Source organism: Ornithorhynchus anatinus, chromosome 5, assembly GCF_004115215.2.
Source record: "Ornithorhynchus anatinus isolate Pmale09 chromosome 5, mOrnAna1.pri.v4, whole genome shotgun sequence".
In the NCBI taxonomy this organism is placed as follows: Eukaryota; Metazoa; Chordata; class Mammalia; order Monotremata; family Ornithorhynchidae; genus Ornithorhynchus; species Ornithorhynchus anatinus.
This window is the reverse complement of record NC_041732.1, coordinates 90339211-90352986: the sequence shown is the minus strand read 5'-3', so window position 1 is coordinate 90352986 and position 13776 is coordinate 90339211.

The following is a 13776-nucleotide window of genomic DNA, read 5'->3' as shown; positions in this document are numbered from 1 at the left end:
TTACTTCATCTGTAAAATGGGGATTAAGACTGTGAACCCCATGGGGGACTTGAACGGTGTCCAACCTGATTAGCTTGTATCTGCCCCAGGTCTTAGAACAGTGCTTGGCACATACTAAGTGCTTATGAGAAGCAGGATGGCTTAGTGGAAAGAGCACGGGTTTGGGAGCTAGCGGTCGTGGGTTCTAATCTTGGCTCAGCTGCTTATCAGCTATATGATTCTGGAAAAGTCACTTAACTTCTCTGAGCCTCAGTTACTTCATCTGTAAAATGGGGATTAAGACTGTGAGCCCCAGGTGGGACACATTACCTTCTGTCTACCCCAGTGCTTAGAACAGGGCTTGGCACATAGTAAGTATCATTTAGACTGTGAGTCCATTGTTGGACAGGGATTGTCTCTATCTTTTGCATAATTGTACATTCCAAATTCTTAGAACAGTCCTCTGCACATAGTAAGTGCTCAATAAATACGATTGAATGAATAACACACACCATCATTATTATCATTATCATCATTATTAAGAGGAAACCTAATCTCTACTTTGAGGATCTTAGCATCGCTTGGACAAGTAGGAATATTAGCATACGTGTCGCATACAATTTATTCTTTTTTTTCCTTATGGTATTTGTTAAATGCTTAGAGTGTGTTAGGCACTGTTTTCAGCTCTCAGGTAGATTTAAAGCAATCAGGCTGGACATGGTCCATGTTCCCCATGGGGCTTATCATCTTAATCCCATTTTAAAGATGAGATTACCAAGGCACAGAGAAGTTAAGTGATTTAGTGACTTACCCAAGGTCCCATAGCAGACATGTGGCTGACCTGGGATTGGTCCTTCTGATGCCCAGGGCCATGCACTACCCACTAAACCACACTGCTCCCCAGTCTTCTTGAGGATAGGAACTCTGTGTCTTGCAGATAGTAACTGTGGTGTGTAAGTGCTTACTATGTGCCAAGCACTGTACTAAGAGCTGGGGTAGATACAAGATCATCAAGTCACACATGGGGTTCACATTGCAACGAGGAGGGAGAACAGGTATTGGGTCTTCAGTTTACAGATGAGGGAATTGAGGCTCAGAGATGTTAACTGATGTGCCCAAGATTACAGAGCAGGCAAGTTTGCAGAGCCTGGACTAGAACCCAGATCCTCTGTCTCCCAGGCCCATACTCTTTCCTCTAGAGCACACTGCTCCCAAGAGCACAGTTCAGGACCATACGATTCAGTTGGTGCTTAATACCACTGATTGATATATAAACACAATTTATACTGGTATAGGTGTTGGATACTGAAATATGGCAAAGCTCTCAATTCTGGGTTAATTTACTCTTCACAAGAGGCTTTGAGAGTTGGAGGTTGTTCTGTCATCCTACTCTATTCTCTTTCAGCTCTCTGGCTCTGATGCCTAACCTGGACCAGGGCAGCATCCTCCCCCTCCCCTGGTGGCTGTCGTAACTATGCCCACAAAGATGCTGACTCTCCCCATAGGTGCTGAGGCTTTCATTCATTCATTCAATAGTATTTATTGAGCGCTTACTATGTGCAGAGCACTGTACTAAGCGCTTGGAATGAACAAGTCGGTAACAGAGACAGTCCCTGCTGTTTGACGGGCTTACAGTCTAATCGGGGGAGAGAGACAGACAAGAACAATGGCAATAAAATAGGCAACAGGGTCCTTCCCTCCTGCTTTGAGGCTTAGCACAAATTCACCTAGACAGGTGTGCTGTCAGATTCAAGTCTGGAACCAAGATGCCTGATCCTTCTGGGCAGAGAAAAGAAGGGTCCGGCAGTCTGGACGGTGGTAATGATAAAGATCTGGCTACAGAGGATGGGGTTTGGAGTGACTGAAGGCAGTTGTCTTCCTAGAATCCAGAAAGTCTGTTTAAGGCAAGTGTGAGTCCTGGGGCTGAGGCTGCTAGGAGAGAAGAAGTGCCCAGCAGTCTGGACGGTGGTAATGATAAAGATCTAGCCTCAGAGGATGGGGATTGGAGTGACTGAAGGCAGTGGACAGTAGTAGTCAGATGGTCTGTTTAGGCAGGTGTGAGTCCTGGGCTGAGGCTGCTAGGAGATCTCTAGCCCTTCTAGCTCTCCTTAAAAACCAGACTGAGCAAGAGGGAAGAGGAACAAAGTGGGAAAGGCTGATGAGAGCATGCTCTGGATGCCCACCTGGCCATCTCCCATTCTGCCCATTGGTCCCCTGGTTCTGAGTGATTCCATTGGCCCATATTTCAGTCAGTGTGGCAGATTTTCATTCTTTCTTAATGAAAGTTAAGACATCAATCTGCCAGAATTATTTTAAATCAGATCATCTGCCTCACCTGGTAGGTGCCCTGTAACTGATGACTTCATCACCACTGATTTAACTCATCTGGCCTCGATGGACCTTCCTGTCACCACTCCCCTTTAAATTACTAATGTCTTTCAGGAGCTCATCAATCCCTTGGGCCGTCTGCTGAGCATGCAGCCTGCTGTGAGGGGAGGGGGAGCCTGAGGGGCCAGCCTCTCAGAGAGCAGTACAGGAAGGACTGACTCTTTGTGAATAGGGGCTTCCTGCAGGTCAAGAAAACAAGAGGTACAATTGAGCTAAGTGTTAGGGACTGAGACTGGCACATACACCAGCCCAGAACCAGTGAGTCTTTCTACCCATTTCAGGTGGAAGACGGTGTTGGTCATATAATAAAAATTATAATGATAATTATGGTACTTGTTAAGCATTCATTCATTCAGTGGTATTTATTGAGTACTTAACTGTGTTCAAAACATTGTACTAAGTGCTTGGAAAGTACAATTCAGCAATAGAGACAATCCCTGTCCACAATGGGCTTGCAGTTTAGAAGGAGGACGACCGACATCCAAACAAGTAAACAGGCATCGATAGCATCAATATAAATAAATAGAATTATAGAAAGATAGATATACACCAAAACAAGTGAACAGGCATTAATGTAAATAAATAGAATTATAGATATGTACATATGTGCCAAGCATTGTTCTAAGCGCTGGGGCAGATAGAAGTTAATCAGGTTAGACCCAATCTCTGTCCCACATGGGGTCTACACTCTTATATCCATTTTACAGATGAGGTAACCAGCACAGAGAAGTTATGTGATTTGCCCAAGGTCACAAAGCAGACATGTGGCAGAGCCAGGAATAGGATCTAGGTTCTTCTGACTCCCAGACCCATGCTCTATCCACTAGGTCATGCTGCTTCTCCATATCATATATTGGTCCTGTTCTCCGCCCCCTAGATTTAAGCTTGTTTGGGCAGCGAATGTGTCTGCTTATTCTGTTGTATTGTGCTCTCCCAAGTGCTTAGACAGTGTTCTGCACATAGTAAGCCTCAGCGAATATGATTGATTAATTGATAAAATCTCACCATCAGAAGCATCAGCTTCCTACTCAGCCCCAAGACAGCTATATATTGGTGCCCGGGAGCTGGCTAAAGCCGGGAAATGTAGAACCTGTCCATTTATTCACCTCACCACGGAGACATCCCCTAACCTCATAGGAAACTTGGCAGCAGCAGGGAAGGTTTGGTGTTCGGGAATTGAAGCCCTACACCTGGCTGTGCCACTGGCTGACAATGAAGCAATGAAACCAGGCCTTTTTCTACTTAATAATAATAATGTTGGTATTTGTTAAGTGCTTACTATGTGCAGAGCACTGTTCTAAGTGCTGGGGGAGATATAGGATAATCAGGTTGTCCCACATGAGGCTCACAGTTAATCCCCATTTTACAGATGAGGTAACTGAGGCACAGAGAAGTGAAGTGACTTGCCCACAGTCACACAGCTGACAAGTGGCAGAGCAGGGAGTCAAACCCATGACCCCTGACTCGGAAGCCCAGGCTCTTTCCACTGAGCCATGCTGCTTCCCTAAGAATGAAACACCTTTGACATAATAACATTAAGTGTTTGCTATGTGCCAAGGACTGGAGTAGATACAAGATAAGCAGGTCACTTATTTGCTCACAGTCTAAGTAGGAGAGAGAACGGGTATTGAATCCCCGTTTTGTGGATGAGGGAACTGAAGCCCAGGAAAGTTAAGTGCCTTGTTCAAGGTCACACAGCAGGGTAATGTCAGAATGAAGGTAACAAACTAGGACCTTTGTCTCCCAGTTCCATGCCCTTTCCACTAGGCCATGCTGCTTCTCTGGGCCTCTGTGTCCTCATCTGTAAAATGGGGACTAAATACCCATTCTCCCTCCTATTTAGGCTGTGAACCCCATATGGGATTGGGGCTGTGTCCAATGTGATTATTTTATATGAACCCCAGCACTTAGTACAGTCCCTGGCACATAGTAAATGCTTAATAAATACTACAGTTATCATTATCGTTACTGTATAAAAGTGTTGTGGGGGTGGGATGAGTATCACAAGGGGCTTATGTTCTAATGGTGAAAAACACAAAAATGGTTAACTCAAGAGGTCAAAAGAAAATAAAGTGGATATGTACATATGGAGGCTAAAGAGGATGCATTTAAGTTAATAAATGCTGGAGCTGACTAAAGGAATAATATAACAGGCAGATGGGACATTTATCAGGAAATGCTTGTTGTAAGAGGTGTGAATTTTAGAAGGATTTGAAAATGAGGAAAGCTGTAGCCTATCTAATATGGAGAGAGTATCCATACCTCGTGATACTCTCCCAACTGGGAAAACTGTGTGGGCAAGAGGGTGGAGATTGTAAACTCCTTGTGAGCAGCGACTGTGTACTTTTTCAAGTGCTTAGTACCATGCTTTGCACACAGTAAGTTCTCAATAAATAGCATTGATTACTTATTGAACACACTGTGAACAGAACTCTGTACTAAGTGCTGAGGAGAGTACAGTCAAACAGAGTTGGTAGACACATTCCCAGCCCACGACGAGTTTATAGTCTAGCTCAGGCACACAAGTCTAGCTCAGGCACATAAGAAGCAGCGTGGCTCAGTGGAAAGAGCATGGGCTTCGGAGTCAGAGGTCATGGGTTCGAATCCCGGCTCAGCCACTTGTCAGCTGTGTGACTTTGGGCAAGTCACTTAACTTCTCGGTGCCACAGTTCCCTCATCTGTAAAATGGGGATTAAGACTGTGAGCCCCACGTGGGACAACCTGATTCCCCTGTGTCTACCCCAGCGCTTAGAACAGTGCTTAGCACATAGTAAGCGCTTAATAAATACCAACATTATTATTATTATCATTACACAAGTCAAAAGTTCTAGGATTTGATGCTGGCTTCTTCATGACTTGTTATTATCATCTGCCTAACCATTATCTCTGGCTACAGCTCTGTTGCTTATCAATTTCCCCGGACAATTCTGTGAGATGAATTTTATTCCAAAATTTTTTAATGGTATTTGTTAAGCACTTTGTGCCAGGGACTGTATTAAGCATGAGATAGATACAAGAAAATCAGGTTCCAAACCCTCCCCTCCCCCCGCCCTTCCCCCCCTCCTCCCCTTGCACCCACAGCTACTTTCAAGTGTGGCCTCTGGAACCCCCGCTCTATTACAGGCAAGCTACCTTTCATCCATGAGCTTTTCCTCTCCCGCTCTCTCCTCCTCCTCGCCCTTTCGGAAACGTGGCTCTCTCCCGAAGACACGGTCTCCGCCGCCGCTCTCTCCGGCGGAGGCCTCTCCTTCTCCCACTCCCCCAGACTCACCGGTAAGGGAGGAGGCGTCGGCTTCCTCCTCTCGCCCCGATGCGGCTTCCGCACTATCCCTCCTCCCCCCTCCCTCTCCTTCCCCTCCTTCGAAGCCCATATCATTCGCCTCTACCACCCACTCCAGTTACTTGTCGCCGTCATCTACCGCCCTCCCGGTCCCACCTCCGACTTCTTCAACCACCTTGACCCCTTTCTCACCTTCCTCCTCTCCTTCTCTCTGCCCACTCTGATCCTTGGAGACTTCAACATCCATACGGATGTACCCGACGACTCCTCTGCCGCCCGCCTGCTATCCCTCCTCGACTCTGCCGACCTCCTCCTCCACCATACCGTGCCCACTCACCGACTCGGTCACACCCTCGATGTCGTCATCTCCTACCGCTGCACTATCTCCTCCCTCACCAACTCTGAAATCCCTCTCTCTGACCATAACCTTCTCACCTGCCTCATCTCTCACACTCCCTCCCCCTGCAAATCTTCGCTACTGCCCCACAGAGACCTCCGCTCTCTCGATCCCATCCGTCTTTCCAATAGCATCTCGCCTCACCTTGCCGCCCTGTCCTCTCTTCCCACTCTCGACGAGCAGGTCTCCGCTCTCAACTCCACCCTCTCTACTCATCTCGACTCTCTCGCCCCCCTTTCCCTCCGCCGCTCTCGCTCCACTAACCCACAGCCCTGGATCACCTCCTCCGTCCGCCTCCTACGCTCCTATGCTCGAGCTGCTGAGCGCTGCTGGCGAAAGTCCAAGCACCAAGCCGACCTCACACACTTCAAATTTATCCTTTCCTGCCTTAACTCTGCCCTCTCCTCCGCCAGGCAAAGCTTCTTCTCCTCCCTCATCGACACCCATGCCCATCACCCCCGCCGATTGTTCCGGACCTTTAACTCTCTCCTTAGGCCCCCTGTTCCTCCCCCTCCCCCATCTCTCACCCCTAATGATCTGGCCACCTATTTCCTCACGAAAATCAACACGATCAGGTCTGAGCTCCCCAAAGTCACCCCTCCGCCTCTCCTCTCCCCCCGACCAATCCTCTCCCCTACTTTCCCATCCTTCCCTGCAGTATCCTCAGAGGAGATCTCCTCCCTCCTCGCAAGTGCCACCCCCTCCACCTGCGCCTTGGACCCCATTCCCTCTCACCTTCTTAAAACCATCGCCCCTGCCCTCCTCCCTTCCTTAACTTCTATTTTTAACCACTCAATCTCCAAGGGCTCCTTCCCCTGTGCCTTCAAACATGCCCACGTCTCCCCCATCCTAAAAAAACCTGCTCTTGACCCCACTTCCCCCTCCAGTTATCGTCCTATCTCCCTACTACCCTTCCTTTCCAAAATCTTAGAACGAGTCGTCTACAATCGATGCCTAGAATTCCTTAACTCCCATTCTCTCCTAGACCCCCTCCAATCTGGCTTCCGTCCCCTCCACTCTACCGAGACTGCTCTCTCTAAGGTCACCCATGACCTCCTTCTTGCCAAATCCAATGGCTCCTACTCCATTCTAATCCTCCTTGACCTCTCTGCTGCCTTTGACACTGTCGACCATCCCCTCCTCCTCCATACCTTATCTCACCTTGGCTTCACGGACTCTGTCCTCTCCTGGTTCTCCTCTTACCTCTCTGGCCGATCATTCTCGGTCTCCTACGCTGGAGCCTCCTCCCCCACCCATCCTTTAACTGTTGGAGTTCCTCAAGGGTCAGTTCTTGGCCCTCTTCTGTTCTCCATTTACACTCACTCCCTCGGTGAACTCATCCGCTCTCACGGCTTTGACTACCATCTCTACGCAGATGACACGCAGATCTACATCTCCGCCCCTGTCCTCTCCCCCTCCCTTCAGGCTCGCATCTCCTCCTGCCTCCGGGACGTCTCCACCTGGATGTCGGCCCGCCACCTAAAACTCAACATGAGCAAGACTGAGCTCCTCATCTTCCCTCCCAAGCCCGGTCCGCTCCCAGACTTCTCCATCACCGTGGATGGCACGACCATCCTTCCCGTCCCGCAGGCCCGCAATCTCGGTGTCATCCTTGACTCGTCCCTCTCGTTCACCCCACACATCCTATCCGTTACCAAGACCTGCCTGTTTCACCTCTACAATATCTCCAAGATCCGCCCTTTCCTCTCCACCCAAACGGCTACCTTACTATTACGGGCTCTCGTTATATCCCGGCTAGACTACTGTGTCAGCCTTCTCTCTGACCTCCCTTCCTCCTCTCTCGCCCCACTCCGGTCTATTCTTCACTCCGCTGCCCGGCTCATCTTCCTGCAGAAACGATCTGGGCATGTCACTCCCCTTCTTAAACAACTCCAGTGGTTGCCTATCGACCTCCGCTCCAAACAAAAACTCCTCACTCTAGGCTTCAAGGCTCTCCATCACCTTGCCCCTTCCTACCTCTCCTCCCTTCTCTCTTTCTACCGCCCACCCCGCACGCTCCGCTTCTCTGCCGCCCACCTCCTCGCCGTCCCTCGGTCTCGCCTATCCCGCCGTCGACCCCTGGGTCACGTCCTCCCACGGTCCTGGAACGCCCTCCCTCCTCACCTCCGCCAAACTGATTCTCTTTCCCTCTTCAAAACCTTACTTAAAAATCACCTCCTCCAAGAGGCGTTCCCAGACTGAGCTCCTCTTCCCCCTCTACTCCCTCTGCCATCCCCCCTTTACCTCTCCGCAGCTAAAGCCTCATTTTCCCCTTTTCCCTCTGCTCCTCCACCTCTCCCTTCCGATCCCCACAGCACTGTACTCGTCCGCTCAACTGTATATATTTTCGTTACCCTATTTATTTTGTTAATGAATTGTACATCGCCTTGATTCTATTTAGTTGCCATTGTTTTTACGAGATGTTCTTCCCCTTGACGCTGTTTAGTGCCATTGTTCTTGTCTGTCCGTCTCCCCCGATTAGACTGTAAGCCCGTCAAACGGCAGGGACTGTCTCTAGCTGTTGCCGACTTGTTCATCCCAAGCGCTTAGTACAGTGCTCTGCACATAGTAAGCGCTCAATAAATACTATTGAATGAATGAATGAATGAAAGGTTGGACACAGTCTATGTCCCACAAGAGGCTCAAAGTCTTAAACACCATATTACAGATGAGGGAACTGAGGCACTGAGAAATTAACTGACTTACCCAAGGTCACAAAGCAAACTTGTGGTGGAGCTGGGACTAGAACCCACATCCTTTCGATTCCCAGGCCTATGCTGTATTCACCAGGCCATGCAGCTTTTGGCTCTACTGGTGGTGAATTGTCATCATGTATGTGGACGACCCATAGACCATATGTATTTGAATGCTTACTGTGTGCAGAGCACTCTACTGAGAGCTTGAGAGAGTACAATATAATACTAAACAGACACATTCCATGCTCACAGTGAGCTTACAGTCTGGAAGGAGACACAGGTATTAAGTACGATCCACTACCTCTGCCATCTTGTGAGCACTGTCTCTTCTTGTACTGTTAATTTAATGCCCATATTGCCTGCAGTCATTTTCAGCTCTCCCTCTTGATTTCAAGATCTTCCCGCAGTCAACCAATCGATCAGGGGTATTTACTGGGTTGTACTGTGCCAAATGCTTAATAAAGTGCTCTGTACACAGGAAGCTACTGAAAGCTCACCTCCTCCAGGAGGCCTTCCCAGACCTAGCCCCCCTTTTCCTCTGCCTCTCCTCCCCTCCCCTCACCCCTACTCCCTTTTTGTGCTGTACCCCCCCTTCCCTCCCCATAGCACTTGTGTATATGTGTGAAACATTTCTTATTCTATTTATTTTATTAATGATGTGTATATATCTCTATAATTCTATTTATATTGATGCTATTGATGCCTGTCCCCTTGTTTTGTTTTGTCTGTCTCCCCCCTACCCCCTTCTAGACTGTGAGCCCACTGGTAAGGACTGTCTCTATTTGTTGACAAATTGTACTTTCCAAGTGTTTAGTACAGTGCTCTGCACACAGTAAACGCTCCATAAATACTTCTGAATGAATGAAAGTAATCACTCAATATTGAATGAATGAATGAGTACTTACTGTTGGTTGAACACTGTACTGAGTGCTTGAGAAAGTACAATACAGTGGAGTTGGCAGCAAGATCCCTGCCCACAAGGAGCTTACAGGCTATGGAGAGGAGACAGACAATAAAATAAGTTACAGATAGGGGATAATAAAGATCTGTACATAAGTGCTGTGGGACTGGGGTTTGTATCAAACTGCATAATGGTTAAAGAGTCCAGTGAATCTGCAAGGCAGAGGGAAAGGCATATAGGGAAAATGGCAGCCTAGTCAGGGAAGGCTTCTTGGAGGAGATATGAGTCTACCCCTTTCCTGATTGCTGCACAGCTAACGGTTTAAAGATTTTTCTTCTGTCCATCTTTTATATAATGACCCCATTTTAGAGTATCCATTTGGGAATCCTGCTGCCATCCATTCTCCTCACATGACTGGCCCAGCGAGAGTGTTGTGATAGCATTGTGTCGATAAGCAATAAGTGTATTAAGTAATACACTGCTCTGCTCAGAGTGAGTGTAGGATCTTCTTGTGAGCCTCCCTCCTTGGTTCGTTACATACCCTTCCCTCCAACTTAGTTTGTAAGCCCCATATGAGACAGGGACTGTGTCCAACCTGATTATCTTGTATCTACACAGTGCTTAGTACAGTATCTGGCCTACAGTAAGTGCTTAACAAGTACCAAAGAAAAGACAAATAAGAAAAGCAAAAATAGTGGATCGGGCAAGCAAACACCTTCAAGGCTGATTCCCCCTCCTCGTTATACTCTGATCCCATGTGGGACAGGGGCTGTAACTCATCTGATTACCATGTATCTTCCTAGCTCTTGGCACAGAGTAAGATTATAATAATAATCCTAATCATACACCCATATATAATACACTGAGATTCAAGTATATATCAAAAAATAATTTTGGGTCACATATGCATCATCTCTTTAGACTCTTCTAGTTTCTCTCTGTGGCAATCAACTATAATACATTGAAGTTGGCAATAAACCTTTTTCAATTTCTGAAATTCCAATGTACCTGCTGCCATCAATGAGCGAATACGATTCTGAAATTGAACCCAAACCATCTGCCCCAATCGCTGGGTCCAAATTGCCCGATATTCTGAAGCGCACATTCCCTCTAGAAGCATTAACATGCTACCACACTCTGACAAAAACGAATTTGGAAATTGCCAATTATCTGCGGAAGCAGGGTGCCATGTAGGAGAAGCTGGGATGGTGAGAGTCAAGTAGTTTGGCTCCCGGTTAATGGGACTGCTATGTGGCTGATGAGACGTACAGATCTGTGCAGGATTCTGCTTCTAGCTGTGCCACACAATGCCAAATCTGGAGGACGCTGAGCTGCTCAGCACAGGGTGCATTTTGGAAGCGACGTTTACCTTTCCACATTAAGATTGGTCAATGGAACATTTAACTGCATGAAAAGAAAAATATTCTAACTTGGCTCCATCAAACTAAAGCGCTCCAGTTTCGCACCTCTCAGTATGTGTTCATTCAACTGGTTACTCACAGGCTGAAGGTCATCTGTTCGCACCCTATATAAAGCAGCGTGGATGGAGATTGGTGTTCAGAGGTCACCAGCACACAAAACCAATTGGTTTTAACAGTTTCACATTCTTCTATTTATGACACTTTTAGCTTCATAGGCTTCCAGAAGCGGTCTGCGAGTCAGGATTCCCGGAGTCTAGTTTCAGTTCTGTCTCTGGCCTGCTGTGTGATCTTGGACAAGTCACTTAACCTCTCCGTGCCTCACTTTTCTCATTTACACAATGGGGATAATATATCCTCTCTACCTCACAGGGACATAGTCGATTATTCAGTGGTATTTATTGAGGGCCTGTTGTATGCCGAGCACTGTACTACTGCTTGGGAGGATAGAGTAGAATAAACTTGGTAGATATCTCTGCCCTCAAGTATTTTACAATCTGGTGGAGGAAACAGTCATTAAAATACATTACAGAGAGTGAGAATAGAAGGGAATGAGGATAGGCACATAAAAATTGTAGGTGGGGTGAGTGTCAAAGTGCTTAACAGGTTCAGACCCAAACATACCAGTCACTCGGATGAGAGGGAGAATAGGGTGGGAGAATGAGGTGTTAATCAGGGAAGACTTTTTGGAGGAAATATGATTTCAGTAGGACTTTGAAAATGGGGAGAGTGATAATCTGTGGTATATGAAGTGGAAGGCAGTTAGAGGACAGAGGGAGGATGTGAACAAGAGTCTATCTCTCATCTATAGATAGATGAGCTCAAGGTACACTGAGTAAATGGTTTTTACAGAAGCAAAGTGTGGGAATGGGTTGTAGTGGGAGAAGACCAGGGTTTGGAAGATCTAGTTGATGCAGAGATGTATGGGTAACCACTGAAGGTTTTTGAGGATTGGGGACAAGGGCACAGAACAGTTTTTTAGTAGTGAAGCAGAGTGAAGTAGGTGCTGCAGCATAGATAGACTGGAGGCAGGGATATCAGTGAGGAAGCTGATGCAATCATCGAGACAAAATATATAGTAAGGTTAAAGTGAGAAAATAGATGAGAAAGTGTTTTGGCATAGTGAATCTGCAGCATGGCCTAGTGGCAAGAGGCCAGGCTTGGGAGTCAGAGTTTGTGGGTTCTAATCCTGGCTCCGCCACTTGTCTGCTGTGTGACCTTAGGTAAGTCACTTCACTTCTCTGTGCCTCAGTTCCCTCATTTGCAAAATGGGGATGAAGACTGTGAGCACCCTGTGGGACAGGGACTGTGTCCAACCTGATTACCTTGGATCTACTCCAATGCTTAGAACAGTGCTTGGCATGTAGAAAGCACTTAACAGTATCATCATCATTATTATTATTAAAATTGAATAATAGTGTTAACTTAATATCTTCCATTGAGAGTTTAAGTCCCTGAAAACAAATCAGTTAATTACATTAAAATAGAAAATTGTCCCTATATTGATGCAATATTACATTCAAGTGTGAAGTGTAATACAGCTCCAAATATTTGGGATGGTTTGTTGTTTACAAATCCCTTCCAACTTTATTGTGTTGTGGTTTTATGAAAAGGCATTATGAACAATTCTCTTGTAAAACTAGTTTTGGGCAGCGAATACTTCTAACAACTCTCTCATACTGTACTTTCTCAAGCAAGTAATACGTGCTCTGCAAACAGTAAGCGCTCAATAAATATGATTCATATTGAAAACAAGGCAATTAAGAAGTGATGATTTTCAGTCACATGACAGTCATTGTTGTTCCACAGTTTCGCTTTCCAGTGCAGTTGGCCTATTGAATGCAGAATGACCAAGCTCCAGTGCATGCACAATACTATGAGGAAGACCAAGGCAAGGTGTCAGCCATCAAGAAGTTTACAATCTACATTGAAGGGCTGGAAAAGTCCAAACAAAAATGCTCCAACATATTTGAAACCAAATACATACAATCCGAATGACCAAATCACATATGTGTAAATAATGTAAAAGCACACGAGGGGAAATTCAATATTTCGCCCTGAGACTCAAGAGCTGTAGGTAACAGCAGAGATTGAGGAGTGGTGGGACTTGGATCATGTATTATGACCCAAGTTTCGCTAGAATTAGGTTCAATCCATAAGACCTTGAGCAATGACATTGGTGGGGCCAAATGAATGGTCTGTCCAGTCCAGGATTCTGTCTCTGACAGTGATAAGAGAGAAGCAGCGTGGCTCAGTGGAAAGAGCCCGGGCTTGGGAGTCCCAGGTCATGGGTTCTAGTGCCGACTCCACCATTTGTCAGCTATGTGACTTTAGGAAAGCCACCTAACTTCTCTGTGCCTCAGTTACCTCATCTGTCAAATGGGGATGAAGACTGTGAATCCCACCTGGGACAACCTGATGACCTTGGTTCTCCCCCCAGCACTTAGAACAGTGCGTGGCATATAGGGCTTAAATACTATCATTATTATTATTGTTATAATAGGATGCTTGGAGTAGCTGTGTGATAACTGCTGTCTTTGAAGGTGCTATAATTTTTGTAACTTGAAGTCATGAGATGATAAAATCCCAGCACACTTTGAGTTTGAAGGAATGACATGATTTCCCCTGGACTGGGAAAGATTCTTTGCACATTATAGCATCTATAAAGAACCTGCAGTTTACTGTATGGTCTTGCATGAATGGGGCTTTTTCTGGAT